The sequence below is a fragment of the Lissotriton helveticus genome, chromosome 10 (genome assembly GCF_964261635.1).
Source record: "Lissotriton helveticus chromosome 10, aLisHel1.1, whole genome shotgun sequence".
Taxonomy (NCBI): Eukaryota; Metazoa; Chordata; class Amphibia; order Caudata; family Salamandridae; genus Lissotriton; species Lissotriton helveticus.
In genome coordinates, this window is record NC_136071.1 from 1203539439 (window position 1) to 1203563041 (window position 23603).

The 23603-nt window shown below is 47.7% G+C and overlaps 1 pseudogene; it reads left to right on the plus strand.

Annotated features, from left to right (window-relative positions):
- Window positions 1–20980: 20980 nt before the first annotated feature.
- On the plus strand, window positions 20981–21089 carry LOC144786295 (U2 spliceosomal RNA; annotated as a pseudogene).
- The last annotated feature ends 2514 nt before the right edge of the window (window positions 21090–23603 follow it).

Genomic DNA, 23603 nt, shown 5'->3' on the forward strand with positions numbered 1-23603 from the left:
ATTGCAGCTGAATGGCAGGACCAGGTAAGGAATACCTTTATCAGTAGTATGGGGCATAAGGCCACACACCCAAGAATTTGTCGTGTTCACTACTAGCTGGTGTTGGTGCAGAAGCTGAACAAAGGAGTTATTAACAAATTCCAATCTCCTAATTGACTCATGTTCAGGCAGAGGATGAAAAGAATGCAAAGAAACAGTAGAAGAAGGTATGGGTTGTGTAGTGGGTGCAAACGCACTTGAAAAGAGAATATAATATATCCCATCAAGAACATCATCAAGCTAAGTAACATAAAAAGACATAATATCAAAAAACACTTTCTACTCATAATTCGGCACATTTTGCTCTTAAAACTCATTTCTTCAACAGGTCTCTCCATCTCGAAAAACTCCATCCTCCAACTATGCTGCTCACGGCGGTTGGGTGTTCCGTGCCTAGGAATGCGTCTGTCAGTCCAGGGAACGCCCTAGGACCAACCAGAACCGTCGACCTTATGTCTTCGGCTTGCACTCCCAAGTCTTTACACCGCGACCCTACAGCAGAACCCGGATGGCGGTTCGAAAAACAAAAATCAGTCAAAACAGTTTCTCAGATGGGAGAGCCGAACTTTCAGAAATAGCAAAAAGGATTTTCACTTTATTAGTCCCACAACTCTTGGTCGCAAATTATAACGGTCTTTTCCAGGCAATGTCTGATCACGGAACAAGAGTTCGGGCTTGGTAGTGTCCAGTCGAACTGACGGTGGCACAGCTTCTTGCAGAAGATCGTCACTTTCACGCTCAGAACTCGTCCCAACTAAACGTGCATCGCTAAAAGGCAGAAAACGAGGCACGGTGTCAGTTTCTGAATCAGGAATGCCCTCCTGGACCACCGGTCATACGGCAGAGGCAAAGGAACCCTCTTACAATGTACGCCGTGGATCCAGTTTTTCTTCCCTTGCACTCGTACTGCAGATCGCGTAGACAATAGCACCAGGACCGGTCCAGTGGGGCTGATCGTTCTTTGTCCGCTGAAAGTTCTTCACTAGGACCCAGGAGCCAGGATCGATGGCATGTCGTGAATCTTCAGAAGCCTGAGGCAATGTATCATGAACCTGTTGGTGTAAGACACGCAATTTAGTCGTCAATTCGTACAGGTAATCAAGCAGTACAGGGTGTTCGATCTCGCTGAATTTTGTAGGCCTCGGCACTCCCCATATGTTTGCCGGGCGACCAAAAACTATTTCATATGGACTAAGTCCCACTCGAGAATGTACAGTCATCCTAGTTGATAAAAGTGCTAATGGCAAAGCATCAGGCCATTGAAGACCAGAGCTCGCCTGTATCTTGGCCAATTTCAACTTAAGGGTGCCATTATAGCACTCCAATAGACCAGCTGATTGGGGGTGATTTGAAGCATGGAATTTCTGACGAATTCCTAAACCATCACATACTCTCTTCATCACTTGACCCACAAATTCACTCCCATTGTCACTCCAGACCATTCTCGGTAAACCGTACTGTTGGACTTGGCCCTTAGGGCAGGTTCACCCCTAGACTTTTTTTCCTTTAAATGGTGACCTGGTGATGGTGATTTTTGGATTCTGCGCACTTTCACTGTGTCCCAGTGGAAAGTGCGTGCGCACTCTGAGTGCATGTGCTGAGCTAGGCCTGCCCTCCCATAGGAATGCATGGGGAATGTATGTGTCCCTGGTAGTTCCTGATGCGTGGGGTGTACAGGCTTGAGTCTGGTATGTGTGAACTCGTGAGAATGAATGCTGCGCAACGGTATGTGCGGCTTGTATGTGTCTAGTGGGGAAGTGTCATTCCTAGACATGGCTGTACGTGTGCAGTGAGGGTGCTGGAGTGTGATTGGCTGGAGCTGGCTGGCATGCCAGGCTCCAGGAAGTCTGGATGGGTCTGCCTGGTGGTGAGTGGGAGATTAGCATGCTGATGGCTGGGGAGGAGTGTACCTGTGTCCTGAAGGAGGCTGGGTTTTCCCCTGACAATGCTGGCTCCGCCCCCCTGTGGTGCGTCTAATGACCCAAGCCCTGCCAGTGAATAGAGAGGGTGGTTGAGGTAAACAGAGTACTCAAGAACCAGCTGCGACTGGTTCTGCCCCCACCCTGCACCTTCAGACAAAGGAATGTACTGTATAAAAATGGGGCTGTGTCCCCACAGAAGTTGTTCTCTTCCAGGATCCTGAGGGGGCTGCTGCTGCTGCTGCTGGGCCAGAGGACCGCCACTTGGACTGTCTCCCTGCCTGGAGACCCAGTGAGCTGGCTCTGGGCCCAGCCTTGCCCCCCTGCCTTGCTGAAGGACTTTCTCTGGACTTGTGCTGTCCTGTAGCGCTGGGAAGTGCTGGTATTGCCTCCTGGCGCTTGGAAGCGCTTGCAGATTCCTCCTAGCGCCTGGGAGCGCTTTTGTTCTGCTCCTAGCGCTTGAGAGCGCTTTATTTCCTGTTATAGCGCTTTGGAGGGCTTGATTAGCTGTTACAGCGCTGGGGAGCGCTTTATTTGTGAAAGCCGGTGCCCACCCGGCATTCTCCCCCTGTTTTGCGGGCTGGCTAAAGAGATTTCTTTCCCGCCGGAGCGTGATCCCTGGTGCCCCCCAGCCCCTCCTTGGGCCGTGACCTGATCGCCTGGCCGCCTCCCGCTGAAATCCCTGAAGCCCCGCAGATCCGGAGGACCAGACTCCCCCTGTGAAGCTTGGGAGCCCCGGACGCCCGCCCCGCTCTGTGCAGAGCCGCCGTGTGCCCCGCACCCGCCTTCACTAAAGTACTGTACGGGACGTACGCTTGCTCACGCTGGATGCGTGAGTATTGGTAGGGCCTCGGGTAGGCAACTCACGCGAGATGCGTGAGATTTGGTAGGGGCTGTCGATTTCTCCCTGCTAAAGCGCACAGAAGCGCTACGGAAGCGTCCAGGTGGCATTTGTGTGTAGAGCCCGAGAGGCTCAGGGGCCATTTGTTTATTCAGAGCCTGCGAGGCTCCAGCGTTGGCCCCATCATTGTGCTACCCAGTTGCCCAGCACTTTGTGGGCAACTGCCACGTTTAGGACCCTGACATTGGGACACAGGGCGTCCTAGCCCCAACAAGGCCAGTTGGCCTAGGGACAGTCACAGGTGGTGACTTGTGTGAGTTTGGCGCAATTGTTATTGTTCTACACCTCTGAATGTATTGTGATGCATCATGTGTTTTCCCTTGTTTCTACACCTCTGAATGAATGTTATGCATTGCATCATGTGTTATGTTCTTACACCCCTACAGGTATTGTAATACTTAGGTGGTTGTTTTCTCCCTAGTACAGGTGGTGCTAGTGAGGTCCTGGTTACCAGTAATTACTGGTTGTGTTATATTTTTGTGCTACAGTGATTTACATTCTAAGTGCTATTTCTGAAACTGTTACTTCTGATTCCTGACAGTGGTCCAGGTGGCCCTGTCTTGTAAATAATCCCTTGTAAATTCTGCCCGTGCCTCTGGCACATTGTAAAGTGTGTGTTTTATCTAATGTGTTTTGGTGTAATACAAAGGCTATTTTTATATAACCTTGTGTGGAGTTTCCTTTGTGGTGGGCCTGGGTGTTGTTGCTGGGGTGCGTGCGCAAATACTTAACTTACATCGCCTCCAAGTTTAGCCTTGCTGCTCGCGCCACGTTACCTAGAGGGTGAGCAGGGGTTATCTTGGCGTGTAACTCCCTTGCCCTGACTTGGGAGTGGTGGTCTCTGACTGACTTTGGCGAAAGCCCTGGCCAGCCGGGGATCCCATTTCCAACATTGGCGGCAAGCGGTGAGGATGAGGATTTGTGTTTGCGTTGTACCACAGTAGTAACTGGCCATACCACAAAACTCTGCATTTTAGATGACCACATTTTTTGGGGATTATTGTTTTTGGTGAAATTCCATTGTTTCTTCTCCTGAAGAGTGTCATTTGATAATTGTGTTCAGTACATTTGTCCCCCGCCCTGCTTCCAGAGTTTGGTACCTGTGTCGCTTTTGGTCAGGTTGAGAAGTCAGGGGTGGTAGAAACTGCCTTACCGATCCGAGGGGAGGGTGTGTGTGGATGAATGGTGTGTTTTCCTGGACGCATGAGTATGAGTTCTCTTTGATAAGGAGATTGTTGAAGTTTTGGAATTGTGTACTCTTACTTCAGATTGTTAAGTCCCCTGTGTTGCACGTGTCTGTGAGCATCTTGCCAAGATGGAGTCTGCTTTTAATGTCTGGGGTCTGTTTTTGCATGAACTGAGAGAGTTTTGCGAAGAGAGAGACATTGCAGTGAATGAGTCAGACACCCAGTCCCAACTTAGGGGTAACCTGATCCAATGGCAGAAGGATGACTGGGAGCGTGAGCACAGTGAGGAGAGGGCCCGGGTCTCACACCATGAGGGTGGTGGGTCAGAGGGGAGCCCTGAAGAGTCTGAGGAGGAGGAAGAAGATGATAGCACAGGGACGCCAGCAGATAGTGAGGACCCCATAGATAGGGAGTCCCTTGCTGGGTCCAGCGTAGGAGGCAGCACCTCATCCCTTTTCCTGTCCCCAGAGGAGCTGGAAGATAGGAGGAGAGAAAGGGAGCACCAGCTGGCTTTAGAGAAGCTCAGGATGGAGCATGCCCAGGCTATGGCACAGCTGGGCGTTAGAAAGCAACAGCTGGAGGTTAAGAAGCAACAGCTAGAGACCGAGAGGGTCTTAGCGCAGGAAAGGATAGAGGAGGCTGAGAGGGCCGCCACCAGAGGCAAAGTAGCTCTGGAGGGTAGACTATCCCCTGCGCGCAGTGTTGAGTTTCTGGATTCCCCAGGGAGGGTTGAGTCCAGTGGTGGCAGCTATCCAGATTTCAGTGTAGGAAATCCCAGTCCCAGTTCCCCCAGTCTGGTACCTGTTTCCCCAGAGGAGGAGTTAAGGGTGGAGTTCAGGGACAGTAGGAAACTGTCTCACCAGTCTTGGGTGGATTTTGAGGATGAATGTTGTGATACACTGTGGGCTTGGGTGCAAGTTCACACGAAAGATGATTTTGAAGTCTTGTTTGATCTGATTGTCAAAGAGCACCTGCTCAGTTGTTGTTCACCAGGGTTGCGCACACACCTGTTGGGGTGTGGATTGTCTGAGGCATGTGAGCTTGCAGATGAAGCGGACCGCTGGGAGCGGGCCAGAGGTTCTCTAGAGTCATTGGTGAGTGACTCCAAAAGTAGTGGTTCAGGTATCTTCCAGCCCAGCGTGGTGGAAGAGGCTCAGTGTAGCCCAGCTAGGTCCCAGGATAGCGAGGAGGGTGTAGGGGCTTACTGCCTGGCTCAGTGGAGCAGGAGTGAGGGGGAGACCGAGGTTCCCCAGACGGCCGAAGCCCTGCCTCAGGACTTGGATGGTTTCTTGAGGGAACACCAGGTTGGAGACCTAGGCTGTCCTGTTAGTCCATTTGAGGAGGATCTCCTAGTGAGTAGAGGACCTGGAGCGTCTGTAACCAGAGCTCCTGTGGTTCTAGAGGCTGGCAGTACCGCTCCGGTAGGGAGGGTACAGGAGTCCAGCGTGAGGAGTGATTGGGGGATGAGTTTCCCAGTGGATGCACCAGTGGAACAGGGACTAGCCAGTTGGGCTAGATCTTCTTGGGGGGACCCGGGTGGCGCCACTTCTGGTCTGGGGGATCGTCACGCACTGTCAGGTGGACAGAGGGCGGGAGATCTGCGCCAGACAGACAGTCACACAACAGATGTGTCATTTGTTAGCCTCAGGGGGATTATGTGTAAGTCCCCAGAAGTCCTGGAGTGCCAGGAAATTGTTCCACCAAAGGTTTTAGACCGGAGGTTGGAAGGCCAGGTTCAGGATCAGCCTGACCTGAAGGGTAGGACGACTGTAACCAGTGTCCTGACCGGTTCTTCTTCCAGAGGAACTTCTCCAGGTGGGAGAGGGCAGACCTCTGGAAGGGGGTGCAGAGGGTGGGAGAGCCCACCTCCGACCCCGGTGCAACCTGAGTGGATAAGCCCTGGGTTGGAATGGCGTTCTAGGTGTACCCCTCGCTGGAGGAGGAGGAACCCTAGAAGAAGAGGTAGGGGGAGGAGAGCCTTCCCCGAGACTCCTGGTCCACCTGAGGGTGTAGACCCTAGGCTGGAGTGGCAGTCTAGTCCTGTCTTGCAGACAGGAAGAGTGGAGAATGGCTCCTATGTGCCAGGGGTTACTACCCCCCGCTCTGCGAATTGGCATGGACCAGTGGCACCTGGGTGGCCCAGGGCCTGGTCCTGGCCGCGGACAACTTGGGAGTACCAGTGGGGTAGCCCAGTTGGTCCAGACAGTGTGTTGAGAAGGAATCCCATGGGTTCACCGTGGCGTAGAACAGGAGGGTGTCCCTGCAGTTGCGGGCCCGCGTCCGTGTTCTATCGCCCCAAGCAGGGAAGTCCATCACGGTGGTGATTGTTCTACCCTGCGTTTTGGCTGGAAGGGGGTTGTGTTGGACTTGGCCCTTAGGGCAGGTTCACCCCTAGACTTTTTTCCTTTAAATGGTGACCTGGTGATGGTGATTTTTGGATTCTGCGCACTTTCACTGTGTCCCAGTGGAAAGTGCGTGCGCACTCTGAGTGCATGTGCTGAGCTAGGCCTGCCCTCCCATAGGAATGCATGGGGAATGTATGTGTCCCTGGTAGTTCCTGATGCGTGGGGTGTACAGGCTTGAGTCTGGTATGTGTGAACTCGTGAGAATGAATGCTGCGCAACGGTATGTGCGGCTTGTATGTGTCTAGTGGGGAAGTGTGATTCCTAGACATGGCTGTATGTGTGCAGTGAGGGTGCTGGAGTGTGATTGGCTGGAGCTGGCTGGCATGCCAGGCTCCAGGAAGTCTGGATGGGTCTGCCTGGTGGTGAGTGGGAGATTAGCATGCTGATGGCTGGGGAGGAGTGTACCTGTGTCCTGAAGGAGGCTGGGTTTTCCCCTGACAATGCTGGCTCCGCCCCCCTGTGGTGCGTCTAATGACCCAAGCCCTGCCAGTGAATAGAGAGGGTGGTTGAGGTAAACAGAGTACTCAAGAACCAGCTGCGACTGGTTCTGCCCCCACCCTGCACCTTCAGACAAAGGAATGTACTGTATAAAAATGGGGCTGTGTCCCCACAGAAGTTGTTCTCTTCCAGGATCCTGAGGGGGCTGCTGCTGCTGCTGCTGGGCCAGAGGACCGCCACTTGGACTGTCTCCCTGCCTGGAGACCCAGTGAGCTGGCTCTGGACCCAGCCTTGCCCCCCTGCCTTGCTGAAGGACTTTCTCTGGACTTGTGCTGTCCTGTAGCGCTGGGAAGTGCTGGTATTGCCTCCTGGCGCTTGGAAGCGCTTGCAGATTCCTCCTAGCGCCTGGGAGCGCTTTTGTTCTGCTCCTAGCGCTTGAGAGCGCTTTATTTCCTGTTATAGCGCTTTGGAGGGCTTGATTAGCTGTTACAGCGCTGGGGAGCGCTTTATTTGTGAAAGCCGGTGCCCACCCGGCATTCTCCCCCTGTTTTGCGGGCTGCCTAAAGAGATTTCTTTCCCGCCGGAGCGTGATCCCTGGTGCCCCCCAGCCCCTCCTTGGGCCGTGACCTGATCGCCTGGCCGCCTCCCGCTGAAATCCCTGAAGCCCCGCAGATCCAGAGGACCAGACTCCCCCTGTGAAGCTTGGGAGCCCCGGACGCCCGCCCCGCTCTGTGCAGAGCCGCCGTGTGCCCCGCACCCGCCTTCACTAAAGTACTGTACGGGACGTACGCTTGCTCACGCTGGATGCGTGAGTATTGGTAGGGCCTCGGGTAGGCGACTCACGCGAGATGCGTGAGATTTGGTAGGGGCTGTCGATTTCTCCCTGCTAAAGCGCACAGAAGCGCTACGGAAGCGTCCAGGTGGCATTTGTGTGTAGAGCCCGAGAGGCTCAGGGGCCATTTGTTTATTCAGAGCCTGCGAGGCTCCAGCGTTGGCCCCATCATTGTGCTACCCAGTTGCCCAGCACTTTGTGGGCAACTGCCACGTTTAGGACCCTGACATTGGGACACAGGGCGTCCTAGCCCCAACAAGGCCAGTTGGCCTAGGGACAGTCACAGGTGGTGACTTGTGTGAGTTTGGCGCAATTGTTATTGTTCTACACCTCTGAATGTATTGTGATGCATCATGTGTTTTCCCTTGTTTCTACACCTCTGAATGAATGTTATGCATTGCATCATGTGTTATGTTCTTACACCCCTACAGGTATTGTAATACTTAGGTGGTTGTTTTCTCCCAAGTACAGGTGGTGCTAGTGAGGTCCTGGTTACCAGTAATTACTGGTTGTGTTATATTTTTGTGCTACAGTGATTTTACATGCAAAAGTATTATTTCTGAAAGTGCTACTTCTGATTCCTGACAGTGGTCCAGGTGGCCCTGTCTTGTACATATCCCCTGTAAATTCTGCCCGTGCCTCTGGCACATTGTAAAGTGTGTGTTTTATCTAATGTGTTTAGGTGTAATACAAAGGCTATTTTTATATAACCTTGCGTGGAGTTTCCTTTGTGGTGGGCCTGGGTGTTGTTGCTGGGGTGCGTGCGCAAATACTTAACTTACATCGCCTCCAAGTTTAGCCTTGCTGCTCGCGCCACGTTACCTAGAGGGTGAGCAGGGGTTATCTTGGCGTGTAACTCCCTTGCCCTGACTTGGGAGTGGTGGTCTCTGACTGACTTTGGCGAGAGCCCTGGCCAGCCGGGGATCCCATTTCCAACACGTACCTAGGGAAAAACTCCTTAACAAGGGCTTTAGCTGTGGACAAGGCAGTATTATCTTTCAGGGGATATGCTTCTACCCATCTTTAAAAGGCACAAACAACCACGAGTACATACTTCAAATTGTTGCACCTCTCCATGTGGATGAAATCTAGCTGCAAAACCTCGAACGGATACGTTGGAGGCGCAAAATGACCAGCTGGAGTTGGAGTTCCCTTGCCAGGATTGTACATCAGACAAACCATACAATTCTTGACCACATTCTCTGCACACTTAGGAATTCCAGCATTTTGCCATACTGGAGCCAACAACTTACAAATCCCTTTCACACTGATATGGGCCATTCCATGCACCATTGTAACCACTGCAAGCACGTACGCATCGGGTAACAACCATCGCTGATGCTCTGACAACTCAACCCAACAACCATTCGAATCCAATTTACCCCTACTCTCTCTCCATACGCTCAACTCTTTCTCTGTAGCTTCAGCTTGAATTGACTTCACACTTTCTATCGTATCTTCACACATACTTCTATCTGGAATCCATCTCGCCGGACCTGCAACATACATTAGACTCATCACATCCCTCGCCACATCTTTCGCAACTTCATCCGCAAACGCATTACCACGACCAACATCATCGGTAACCTTCTTATGTGCACTGCATTTCACGATCGCAACTTGCAACGGCAAAGTAAGTGACTCAAGGAGTTCATTTAACAACTGACCATGCTGAATCTTAGCTCCATGCGAAGTCAGAAACCCACGCTCTTTCCACAATCGTCCAAAACTATGAGCCACACCAAACGCATACTGGCTATCAGTGTACACAGTCACTCGTTTCCCTTTCGACAACACACACGCTCTTGTCAATGCAATCAACTCTGCTGCTTGAGCTGAGTTATGTGGGATACGTGTAGCTTCAACAATCGTATGCAAAGTCGTAACAGCATAAGCCGCCGTCGTATCACCATTCGGAAGCTTGAAGCACGAACCATCTACCCATAAGGTACCATCACACTTTGAAAGAGGAGTGTCCATAAGGTCTATTCTCCCTTTCGTTTCCTCCTCTGTCCTAAGAAAACAATCATGCTGTTTAGAACCATCTGTCTCCACTGAAATCGGCAACAACGTAGCTGGATTCAATGTGTTGCATCTCTTTATATGCACATGACTCGCTAAGAGTGTCAACTCATAACCTGACAATCGAGCACTAGTTAAGTGCTGTGTCTTTGTCCTGTTCAACAATGTATCCACTGCATGTGGAACCATTACAATCAACGTATTATCCATCACCAAGCCAGCAGACTGTCGAATAGAAACAGCCGCTGCCGCTGTAGCTCTCAAACAACTCGGCAACGCTTTAGCTACCGGATCCAAAGTCGACGAGAAATACGCACATGGACGTTGCTTATCGCCGAACTGCTGTGTCAAAACTGACAATGCACATCCCTCTCTCTCGTGGACATAGAGTGTGAAAGGCTAACTGTAGTCGGGGGTACCCAACATAGGAGCCGAACACAACGCATCACGCAATTCTGAAAAACTCTTCTGGCATTCGTCAGTCCAAGGAATAGGATTCAGAGTATCCTTAACAGTAAGAGCTATCAAAGGTTTTGCAAGAAGCGAAAAATTTGGAATCCACGGTCTACAATACGACATAATACCCAGGAAAGCACGCACTTCTCTCTGTGTGGTTGGCACACTCATTCTCGCAATCGCTTGGATTCTTTCTGGGGTCAATCTTCTTCCCTCCTTCGATAAGAGATGACCTAAGTAGGTCACTTCTTGTCGACAATACTGCAGCTTTGACAGAGACACCTTATGATGGAAGTCAGACAAATGACGCAACAACGACAAGGTAGCTTCTTTACAAATCTCTTCATTGTCAGCAGCAACTAACAAATCGTCGACATACTGAACAAGAGCAGCACCATCAGGTAACACAATCGTATCAAGCTGTGTTTTCAAAGCCTGACTATAGATTGATGGACTCTCACAATAGCCTTGAGGAGCGCGCTTGAACCGGAAGCTTCGACCTCCTAACGAGAAGCCGAAAATATCTCTACTCTCCTCGGCAATCGGGATGCTGAAGAAAGCATTCTTCAAATCAATCACCGAAAACCAAGTGGCTGAAGCTGGAATCATGGTCAGTAAGGCAGTAATATCTGGAACAACAGGAAATTGCGGAACCACAATCTTATTCACCTCCCGAAGATCGATCACGAACCTATATACAGGCGGTTGTGAAGAATCAGTACGTTTCAGAACAGGCAAAACCGGACTATTGCACACATTACCTCTTGTTTCTTCAATCACATCTTTCTCAATCAGGTCATGAATGATCGCTAGCAACGCTCTTTCACCATCACTAGAGATCCTATATTGGGGAATACGTGGCATTCGAACATTTGCTTTCAGCGTCACAACATATGGCGGTATCTCCAAAAGACCCACATCATTAGGACCAGTAGCCCAAAGAATATCAGGAAGAGAAGACAATTCGGCCGGGAGTCGGTCTTTCGACAAATACATCGGAGAGATCACTCTCTTACCTAATGTAAGTTGTACTCCCGAAGGAGAACATTGTAGTGTCGCATACAATCTTTTCAATAGATCCAATCCCAACAAATTCTCACCACAACCTGTCATCAAAATAAGGGGTGCTTCGAACTCACAAGGTCCAACAGAAAGAGACAAAGGACTTGAAATCGGGTTTCTAACTGGGGCGCCAGAAAATCCTACTGAAACATTCGTCAAGCCAGACAAAGGTGCGCCAGGGAGTTTAGAGTGCATAATAGAACTCTTCGCAGCACCAGTATCCAATTTTTTTTTTTTTTACAACAGAAAAGGCTCTGACACACCTGATGTAATCACTTCAACATAAGGTCCACTCTGATCTACTGGAACTGAAACAACTCCCTCTCTTTGTCTATGGCTGTCCTAGCAATCATTACCGTCCATATTCTCACCTTCGACATAGTAGTCGTCAGCATAGTACTGAGTCGTCCTACCAGACGCACCATTTTGCTGATCAAAACAATTCATTGAATTTTGTGGAGGAAAGAAACGCGCATTCTGGGGGAACACACCACGTCCCCTATCTCTAGAAGTTTGCTCAACACCTCGACCTCTCACACCAGAAACACCATTCGCCCGCTGTAATAGAACTGGGCAACTATTTTTAAAATGGCCCTCTTCTTTACAATATGCACACTGATTAGGGCCTACACGAAAACGCGGTTGAGGAGGCTCAAACCTTTGCGGATTTCTCTGAGACTGCTGAGGCTGCTGATAATCACGTTGGCTACTATGAGGCGGATACGCTTGCTGCAAAAGAACCTTTGTTTTCAACTCTTTAGTCTTCTTGTCTGCTCTATCCTTCTCATCCTTATCCTTATTTTCGTAGTACTGTGCAGTAGCCAATATCTGTGCTGTTGAGGAAACAGCCCAAGAACTCTCTGAATCCTTCAATTTAGTACACAATTCGGGAAGCAAGTTATGCACAAACTTATCAACAAACAACTGTTGACCACCTTCCGTACTCATGTCTTGACCACTATGGTCAATAAAGGTTTCTTCAAACCTAGTGAAGAAATCAGACACACTTTCATCTTTCTTCTGCTTACTCGCAGACAATTTTTCCCAGTTTACTCGCATAGCAGGCATTAAAGTCTTCATATAGGTAACGATCCTACCAGGAAGTTCTGCAACTAGAGGCTCAGGTTTAGCACCACCAACTTGTCGACCATCCGCAGCACCAATATTAACCCAGGTATCACCTAACTCTTGCGCATGATCCGTGTGACAAATCAATCCCCATAAAGGCTGTGGAACCACATTTCCAAACAACATGTCTATATCAGCTAGATTCATAATACATGAGTCTGCAGTCTGTGATAATTCCTTATAATACCCTGCAGGATTTTTACGGGGGTCAGGCAAAGTCTGCTTAAGAGCCAAAACTTCAGCTCACTTCCACGGAACATGTACCCAAACACGTTGAAAATGGGCTGGCGCAGCTACAATACCAGGATTAACATTGGCCTGAACGGCCTCTTTCCACACCGGAGGAACCTCCCTCATTGGATATTGTCGCACTTTCCTCCTAACGGAAGGATCAGGCTCAAACAACGGCTGAGAAGGAGACTTACTCCTAAACGACAACAATGTCGCAACTGCTCTCTCAACATCGAGACCCACTATAGTTCCCTTCGCAAACTCGGACTGTACACGGAACAACTCAGGCGGAATCTGTCCCAATTCACCATCTTCCCATTCTTCACGAAGGAAAGTACACATTTCATCAAAAACATACCTCTGCTTCGGTGCTTCCCATTGATGGAAGACATTCATAACAGATTCTAAATCATATCTCAAAGTATTAGTAACCCATTTACGTGCCAAATGATCCAGTACTGTCCGCTCGTCAGGACCAGGCAATTGGCTACGTAATTGTTTACGCTCTGAAACAGGGGTCATACCTAGTGACCCAAAGAGAGGGGAAAGGAGACCAGTAACGGTATCAGTCATCCTCTGTCGAACAGAAGGAGAAGTTGACAGAAGGACAGGAGACAAGGCAGACTGAGAGGAAACCAATATAGGAGCGGTAGCAGAAGAAGTAGCAAGAACAGGAGACAAAGTCGTAAGAATTGGAGACGGAGCAGGTAGCAAGGTCGGCGGCCCTTGAGAAGGCTGCGCCAGAGGAATAGGAGCCAACTGAAGAGGAGCTGGCGGCTGTGCAATAACCGGAAGCAAAGCAACCGGAGGTTGCGCAACTAAAGGTTGCGGAGGTGCTGTAGCACTTTGCACATAAGGGGGTGGCGACCTCAGCAAATGGGACATCAAAGGATTGTGAACAGAATACGCTCCCTACCTCAAGTAACCCGACGCTTCCCTCGAGGTCCCGGACCTCGCGGGCCGATCCATCGGCGTCCCTGGCAACCCGGACTCCATTCTTGTCTCCCTCATTGCAGGATCCAATCCGGAAGGACGGAAAACCGGAAGGACTCCCGAGTAACCCCGGAAGTCCCTCCCCCTACCCGATGACGGAGGACGGAAAAGCAGGAAACGAGAACGGCGGGGTGTGCAGAGAGTTTGACTCGTGGCAGACGACGGACGGCGGCGCCCCGGTGAAGCAGAACGGAGAAGAGGGAGAAGACGACGGCCCTTTTCTCTCTCTCCTTGCCCACCTCCGAGGAACCACCACCCGCGGAAGGAGCCAAAACGACCTGGTGGACGACGCCCAACCCAACGTCCGGCCGTGTTACAACACACTTCCAGGAACCGTCATTGTGACCTTCAGCCAAGCACCTTCCCAGTCGAAGCTACCCCTATCCTTACTTTGTCCTCTACTTGACTTTGTGCACGGATAAATAAAGAGACATAGCCCACTATATACGGCCTCCACGCCTGTCATTTCGGCCCGCACACACCCCACGACAACAAGGATCCTTCTCAAGTTCCTTCGTCTCATCTTGCTGATGAGGTGGCAAAGCTGGATAACACTTATCAATCGCCATTTTACGTTGCCTGTGCAACTGCTCACTTGCTTGTTCTTCTTCATTATCTTTAAACTGTATAGCAGCTTGCATTATCGAAATACCCTTCTCTCTTTTATTTCTCTTCGCTAATTTAATTTCTTTCTGTTTGGCTTCCTTTCGCCAGAGGCGGAAAGAGTCAAACATCGCCGGCCGGGCTTTCTTCTTGAAGAGTTTAACTTCTAAATTATCTAAAATCTCCGTGTCATAACTACCATATTGGGGCCACTTTAGGACACCGTCCTTTCTAGTGTAGCGAATCCACACTCCATTATACGTGATGGGGCCCACGCGATGTTTCAAATAGAGCTCATAGGTTGGAGTTCCAATCGGAGGAACCGGACACGAATCCTCCAATCGGGAATCCCTATTACAACCACAACAAAATAACTTTCCAAGTCTGCTAAGACCAGGCATCTTCGCTCACTAGTCTAGCTTCAAACTTCAAGGGAATATCGAATACGATAGTCTCGTGAATACACGAGTCCCTCAGCTTTGGAGCTTGCAAGTCCCAAATCAAAGACCCCAAGGATACCCAAAAACTAAGGACTGGGAGACGCTCCACTCATACTTAACTGAGGTATCGATCACGTCCCCAGAAGACTCGTCTATCGTCTCGCGTCACAAATCGTCTAAGGGCTCCAAGACAGGGCGACAGTCAGGGCAGCAGTCCTTCGTAGCCGTCGGAAAGCGGGGAACCTCGCAGCAAAGACTTTCGGACCACGACGACATACAGGGGTCGATGAAGTGGCAGGCCTTCCTCCAGAATTTTCACACGAAGCTCCTCACGATCTTCAGGCTTGGACCGGTACCGCTGAAGTCGCCCCACGTTGGGCGCCAGTTGAAGAACCGGGTTTTTAGAACCCAGCGGCGCCAGGGGAAACGCCCAAAGTCTCCGGGTCCACCTGTCTTAGAATACAGAGACACGGGGCACTTCTTGGTGACGTCAAAGATCAAATTTATTAGCTGCAGCCAGTAACAGAGATCCTAGAAGTACAACACGGTGTATGTTCTCAGGAGACTGCTCAACTTTACAAAGCAAGCCATCTCTTTTTATTCAAAAAATTGTGCTTCAGGCAAATATTCCTTATTTACAGTTTGACCACTCACATGTTTCCACGACAAAAGCAGGAGCATGATGACAAGCCAATTTTTCAGTTTGTCCAGCCCAAAATTTATCATCAAACAAACCCATAATAAACATTCTTCTTTTGGACAAGTTGGAGACAAACCCATAATAAAAGACCTCAACCCAAATCGTAAATAGGCCATAAAAGAAGGAACAGAAACAGATGAGAAGCAAGATAGAAGGGTGTGTGCGTGTACCATAAACTCAACAATGTCCTGCTCTTTGATCTCTATCTTGACCAGCAAAAAGGCAAAAACTGGTTTGGCAAGGTCAGCTTCCGTCAGCAGGATCAGTTCACTTTAGGTCAAACAGGAGTCAGCACAAACTCAAGCCAAGGTGTACGTGTCCCAGAGACTTGTTCAGCCACAGTCATAGGCCATTGTGAGGGCAACCACAAAATGGCTGCCATGCACAAAATGGAACCCAAGGGTTTCAGAACGAAATCGTCAAATACACAGTGGATCCATCAATGTAACATGACGGAAACACTCATGCTTGCTGAGCTCACTGTTTACGGTTCGCTGTTACCAAATTCGTAACAGAACCACGACCATTATGACCCAGGGTCAGAATTCACGGAACCTCAATTGCCACAGAGGTACCACGGTGCCCCTCAGCGCCCTGGGCAGGGGCTTCGCCATAGGTGAGAGAGCACGAGCCCCGGGATGGGACACTATGAGGATATCAGGTAAGGTACCTTTGACGGAGAAGGTTTTTCAGCTCTGTTTTGAAGATCCCCATCAAATGGGCCCAATGAAGGGGTAGGGTGGGGGGCTACCAAGTCCCCAGCATAGCTGAGGATATGTGGCCAGGGTGAGCTCACGGGCAAGGCCTCTGTCAGGCCAGGCATGCCACAAGAAGTCCACAGTGCCAGCTGATGAGGTGCCTTGAAGGCAGACGATGCGGCTGATGTAATGGGACCTTCTGAATGGAGACGCTCAGTCTGAGGGCTCAGGCAGGTGGAGCATGGGAGCCGACGAGGTCTGGGGAGGGGTCCAGGAATGGTCACCGGGTGACCCGGAGCTCAAGGACTGAGAGACACTGAGAAGGTACCTGAGGCTGGGAATGTCACTCAGGCTGGTAAGGTCGCTCAGGCTTGGAAGGTCCCTCAGGCTGGGAAGATTCCTCAAACTGGGAAGGTCCCCCAGGCTGGGAAGGTCCCTCAGGCTCAGAAAGTTCCTCACCCTGGGAAGATCCCTCAGGCTTGGAAGATCCCTCACCCTGTGAAGGCTCTTCAGGCTTGGAAGGCCCCCTAGGCTGGGAAGGTCCCTCAGGCTCACAAGATTCCCCACCCTGGGAAGGTTCCTCTGGATAGGACGGCCCCCCATGCTGGGATGGTCCCTCGGGCTCAGAAGATTCCTCACCCTGGGAAGGCACTTCAGGCTGGGAAGGTCCCCCGGGCTGGGACGGTCCCTCAGGCTGTTCTTCAGACTGAGAAGGTCCCTCAGGTGGGTCTGAAGGTCTCTGGAAACTCACAAAGGTGGATGACTTGTCCCCTGGTATGAACAGGTGAGTGTAGGGCACCCGTGGGCCCTCCTTGGCAGCAGATGAAAGGCAGGCTGCAGGAGTAGGCCTGTGCTGAGATGTTACATTGTGAGTGTGTGCAGCACCAGATGTGTTGGGAGGATCACTGACACAATATCGACGGAAGAAATATCGACCTACACAAAAATCGACGATGGAATATCGGAAGCAAGAATATCGGAAGCAAGAATATTGACAGCCTATCTACAACATGGTAAGTACAAAAATATCGAGAAAAAAAATATCGTAGTTAAAAATATCGTAAATAAAAATATTGGTTTTTTTTAAATAAAAAAAAGTGTAAAATAAAGTAAAAAATACTTATAAACCAAATAAACATAGTTAAAAATATGTAATCATGTTTAAAATTAATAAAGAATACATATACAATAATATAACATTAATTAAACATATACATAAAAAATATAATATATACTTACCTAATAATACGTTTTAATAATTATTTTAATAACTTGGAAATTATTAAAAAGTATTATAAATTACAAATACATCTACAACCATAAAACAATAACATAAATAAAAAGTAAATATTTATATTTAATACATTTAATAAATTTAAAAAATGTAACACTTTCAATATTTTTAAAGTTAATAATATACTACATTATCAAAAATAATAATAAAAATATTAAATAGCTAAATAAATAAAACTACTATTCAAAGTCCCAAAAAAACTACAGTAATGATAACATTAGATAGTGTAACACTTAAAATTACTGTTCCAACTTCAGAAAATGCAACAGTGGGGAAAGCGTTGGATAGCGTAGGGATAAAAATTACTATTCCAACTCCAGAGGGGGCAACAGTAGGGAAAGCGTTGGATAGAGTAGGGGTAAAAATTACTATTCCCACTCCACAATTGAATAATTAATTAACAATAAATTAACAATAAATTAACAATAAATACCAATAATTATTAATTATTAAATATTGAACAATAAAATATTTTTGATTAAAAAAAAATAATTATATCACAATCAAAAAATATTAAACAATAACATTATTTTTCATTACAAATAATACTTTTTATGAAACATTGATTACCAATTAATTAAAAATATTTTCCAATTAATAAAAAATAATTACCAATTAAAAACATTAATTGCCAATTAAGAAAATTCATTACCCCCAAAAAATTTATTTACCAATTAAAACAATTATTTGCCAATTAAAAACATTAATTACCAATTAAAAAAATGTAATACCAATTAAAACAATTTTTTACCAATTAAAAACATTTATTACCAATTACAAAAAAGAATTAGCAAATAAAATAATGAATTGCCAATTAATAATTAGTTAAAATTAAAATATTTACCCATTCCAATAAATAAAAATAAATAATTAATCAATTATAATTAAATTACTTCCCAGCCAATTCCCCTATAAACCCACAACCATCTACAGAAATAAACACAAACATTAATTAAAATTAATTTATAATTCCTAAAAATTAATAAATAATTTAGTATATTTAAATTACTTCCCACCATATTCCCCTATAAACCCACAACCCGCTCCGGCACTAAAACATAAAATTTACTTAAAAATTACATTATTAACATATAAAAATAATACACATATAATTTGAAACAAATAAAATACTTAACAAAAAAATATTACACATACATAATAAAGTACATAACAATAATACAAACATCGATATTAGTAATTTATTTATTTATTTATTTATAGTATTTATAAAGCGCTCTGCAACCCTACGGGCATCCTGGCGCTGTATGAATATAGTTGAAACGCTGTGCATCATGGATAGAATGGGTGGTCATTTGATTCTGGGCAGTTAGATTTTAGGGAAAAGCCATGTTTTTACTTTTTTTCTAAAGGCCATCAGTTCATCTATTTTTCTGATGGCAATAGGCAGTCTGTTCCACAGATGGGCTGCCGCTATACTGAAGGCTCTGCCACCATAAGTGGCTTTCCTGATCCTGGGTATACTGATGAGGTTAGTGGAGGAGGATCGAAGAGTCCGAGTGGGTTCATACCACTTGAATTTGTTTTGTAGTGGTAGGGGGCCCATCCCATGCACTGCCTTGAAGACGGTGCATAGGGATTTGAAGAGGATCCTCTGATGTACGGGCAACCAGTGTAATTCAGCCAGTGCAAGAGTAGTGGAGGATCTTCGTCCTCGGGAAAGTGCCATTTTAGCTGCTGCCGCCTGGAAGCTCTGAAGTCTGGAAATCAGGTAGGCCGGAGATACCAGTAACAGAGCGTTACAGTAATCCAAGAGGCTGTGAATGGTGCTCCTCACTATGGTGGCCCTAACCTGTACTGGTAAAAGGGGGAGCAGCTTTCGAAGTCCTCGCATTAAAGCGAAGCAGCTGCTCACCTGCTTATTGACATTGGTCTCTAGACTCAAACTTTCATTGAAACTGACTCCTAGGTTCCTCACTGATTTCACTGGCGTTAGTGAATCCCCTGGCTCCAGAGGCCAAAAATCAGCGGGCAGGCTTATAGTGATTCTACCTACTTTGCAGTACATTATTTCGGTTTTATCACTATTGAACTGTAGTGAGTTCTTATTTAACCAGGATGCCATTTCCAGCATGCAAGTGTGGAAGGTCTCGAGTGAATCTGCATGGGCACCATCAAGAGAGATCATCAGCTGCATGTCATCCGCATAGTTGATCACGCTAATGCCGTGAGCCTTGATGATGCCCATCAGGGGTTGCATGTACACATTAAAGAGTATCGGACTAATTGCAGACCCCTGTGGGACCCCATGTGGAACTGTGGTGAACTCCGACTGGTATGGGGGGAGTGCTACTGCCTGCCACCTGTCCGTCAAATAGGAGCGGAACCAGTCGAGCGCAGCTCCCCCAACTCCAATGCTTTTCAGCCTTGTCAGCAGAATATCGTGGCTCACCGTATCGAATGCGGTGGACAGGTCCAGCAAAATTAAGATTGCTGATTCTCCCCTGTCTGCCCTCATTCGCAGGTCGTCCAGAACCGTCAGCAAAGCTGACTCGGTTCCATGAGCTGGTCTGAAACCAAATTGCTCCTCTTCAAGGATGTTGTTAGTTTCCAGGAAGAGGGACAATGATCTGCTGACCAGCCGCTCCATGATCTTAATTGGGTATGGCAGGAGCGATATAGGTCGGTAGTTTTTATGGCAGTTGGGGTCCAAATTTGATTTCTTCAATAGGGGGGTGACAACTGCCAATTTCCAATCTTTTGGTACAGTACCTGTGTTGAGAGATTGATTACACAGCTGTCGAAGTACTGGAAAAAGTTTGTCCCCAAACTCCTTTACTATTTTATGAGGTAGAGGGTCCAATGGGGATCCCGATGTTATGTTAAGGGCTGTTTGTACGAAATCTTGTTCTGTCGGAGTAACTTCGATATTACTTACATCGATATAAAAAAATCGATATTACTTACCTTAGGGTCGATATTCTGTTCAACGATATTCTTGACCTCGATATTATGTACCTTCGATATTTCCAACACGATATTTTTGTAGGTCGATATTTCAAACTCGATATTTAGACTGCACCGTGTTGGGAGGGGTGGTATCCAGTTTGCCAGCAGGGAGGAGCTCAGGAGATGTGCAGCACCTAGAGAGAGTCATCTTCCCAGGGGCGCCCTACAGGTGCGCAGGGCCGCCTAGCAAGCTCTTGCATGCACAGGCAGCTCCTAGAGAGAGTCGGCTTCCCTGGGCCACCCTACAGGCGAGCAGGGCCGCCTAGCAAGCTCTTGCATGCACAGTGCAGCTCCTAGAGAGTGTTGTCTTCCTAGGGATGCCCTTCAGGCGAGCAGGGCCGCCTGGCTAGCTCCTGAAGGCACAGCGCAGAGCCTAGAGAGCGTTGTCTTCCTAGGGGTGCCCTACAGGTGGGCAGGGCTACCTGGCTAGCTCCTGAAGGCACAGTGCTGCAGCTTTCTCCAAGCCTTTACTCCAGGTAGGAGGGGAGAGGTCCTTTGTAAGGAGGGGGCTAATCTCCTCGCCTAGAGTGAATGTCAGCAGGCACTCAGTCCCAAGGAAGTACAGACTTTGCCATCAGGAGTGTCAGCAACACGGATGAGCCGCGACCCACTTCCAGAATACTGTAGTGAGGGCAGCGGACGCCAGGGTGAGCTGGTCCATTCTAGTCACTTCTCGGTCTTTTGGCTAAGGTCAAGTGTAGTATCTGTTCTTATCAGTTTAATATCTGGTGTGTCCTTTATCTGGGATAATTCCATGAGGTCACTAGACCAGCTGACCCTGGAAGCCAGGCCAGATCAGGCAGTCAGCCCTCCTCCTCTGTCCATGCACGGGTCGAGGTCCAGCTGTTCAGGGCCTCCATGAAGCCAGAGCCTTCCTGGAGATGGCAGCCACACAGTGAGCTCTCCTACAGATGGACAGGCTCTGGTCTTTGTGGACCAAGATCAGAGCAGTTCCTGGGTGCAAAGATCCGTCTCGGGTGCAGCAGGCAGCTTCCTCAGCTTTTCTCCCCCTGCCTTGCCTGGGGACACTATCCATCTAGAGTGCTTGGTGGGGTCAGCATCCTAGGTACTGCTGCCCTGTCCGCTCCTGGTGGTTTCTTCATCTTGATACTCAGGGAGCGACTGTGGGAAGCTGGCTCTCTCCTTAGTGTACTAAAATGTAGTACACTGAGCAGAGATGTATGACGTTACAACGCATACTTTTACAACGCATACCTTTACAACGCATTTTTTAGAACGCAACATCCATTACAACGCATTCCACACAACGCATGACATTACAACGAAATTTTAAAAACTACATTTACAACGCATTCCATTACAACGCATAATACCTTTACAACGCATACCATTACAACGCATAACATTACATTGCATGTTTGGTAAGTAATGGATAGTGTAGGGGTAAAAATTACTATTCTAACTCCAGGGGGTGCAACAGTAGGGTAAGTGTTGGATAGTGTAGGGGTAAAAATTACTATTCTAGCTCCAGGGGGTGCAACAGTAGGGTAAGTGTTGGATAGTGTAGGGGTAAAAATTACTATTCTAACTCCAGGGGGTGCAACAGTAGGGTAAGTGTTGGATAGTGTAGGGGTAAAAATTACTATTCGAACTCCAGGGGGTGCAACAGTAGGGTAAGTGTTGGATAGTGTAGGGGTAAAAATTACTATTCTAATTCCAGGGGGTGCAACAGTAGGGTAAGTGTTGGATAGTGTAGGGGTAAAAATTACTATTCTAACTCCAGGGGGTGCAACAGAAGGGTAAGTGTTGGGTGGTAATGTTATGCGTTGTAATGGTATGCGTTGTAATGAGTGAGTTGTAATGACATGCGTTGTAGTGGTGTGCTTTGTAGTGTCATGCGTTGTAATGGTTGCGTTGTAATTGCATGCGTTGTAATGGATGTTGCATTGTAAAAGTTTCGTTGTAATGGTAGTGCATTGTAAAAGTTGCGTTGTAAAGGTTGTTTCCCCTGTGCAGAGAGTCTAGTGAATCCCCAGTAGGTAAGCAGCAGTAAAAGCAGATAATTCTAATGCTCTATTTGTGGTATTGTGGGCGAGCAGTTATGCTCATTAGAGGTTAGTGCTAAGCATTTGTTATACTCAGAGAAGCAATAAATGAGACACACTCTCAAGAATAAATCAGGGACCAGTTTGCATTATTCTGTTCCTCTGCGCTACTGCATAAGAGTGAGATATGAAGTTTATCCAGTGACTAAGACCTGAATGTGGGTCTAGACCAAGAACTTTTTGAAGGGATCAATACCCTGACGAAGGCCGCAGTGACCCCTGGGGCATACATTAAAGGCCGAAACATGTTAGTTCCTGTAAAGAGGATATAGGGGTACTGATTCCCCCGGTGTATCCTATGCATTTTTAACCCTATCGAGGGTGACCAAAAATAAAGGTAACCTAGGTTCCCCTCAGATAGTTTTATTATTATTTTCGTCTTGCACTTTCTGATCCCTTCATGAAGGAACTACTCTTTTCCAGCACCTGTCTCTATATTTTCTTTCCTCACCACTTTCTATACAAAATAATTGCGCTCCGCCCATTGTGTTGGTCTGCACCTGGGCGTCAGATGCGGCCCAATGATGAAGCATGACACCGTAAGATGTGTGGGGGCAGTATTAAGAAAGTAGATTTCTTTCCCACGCCCCTTCCCCCTCACCTTTGTTTAGATTGGGGTACAACAGCTCCCCACTCTTTTCTTCGTTTTTTTGTCCTTTTCTTTATAGTGAGTTTATAGTTGTGGATGGGGAGTTAGAAAAGGCTCATTCCCTAGTCTCTTTTTTTATTTATTTTCTCATTCTACCATCACTTCCTGGTTCTAAAGACAAGTGCTTTGTCTCCAATGAACATGTCTAACTACACAATGTGGCCGATACAAAAAAGTATGCCACGGGATAGCAGTTCTTTTTTACAAGACTTTTCTCCACAGCCTTTGAGCACCATTGATGCTGCGGCTGAGGGAGGGAAAGACTGAGGGGCATATTACCAAGCAATAGCGATAATTATCGCTATTGCTTGGTTAGAGACAAAAATTTACCGCTGAGCTGCGGCGATTTTTATCGCAGATAAACCTTAGTATTACCAAGGTTTATCGCAAATGCGATAAAAAACGGCCGCAATGCATGAATATCGCTGAAAAGTCAGTGATATTCATGCATTACCGAGGTAATGCTCTTAGCCATGTTATCCACCTCCCATTGGATAACATGGCTAAGAACTGCTCAGGGGCAGGCGTTAGCTTTTGGAGATATTCGCGCTTAGCGCGAATATCTCCAAAAGT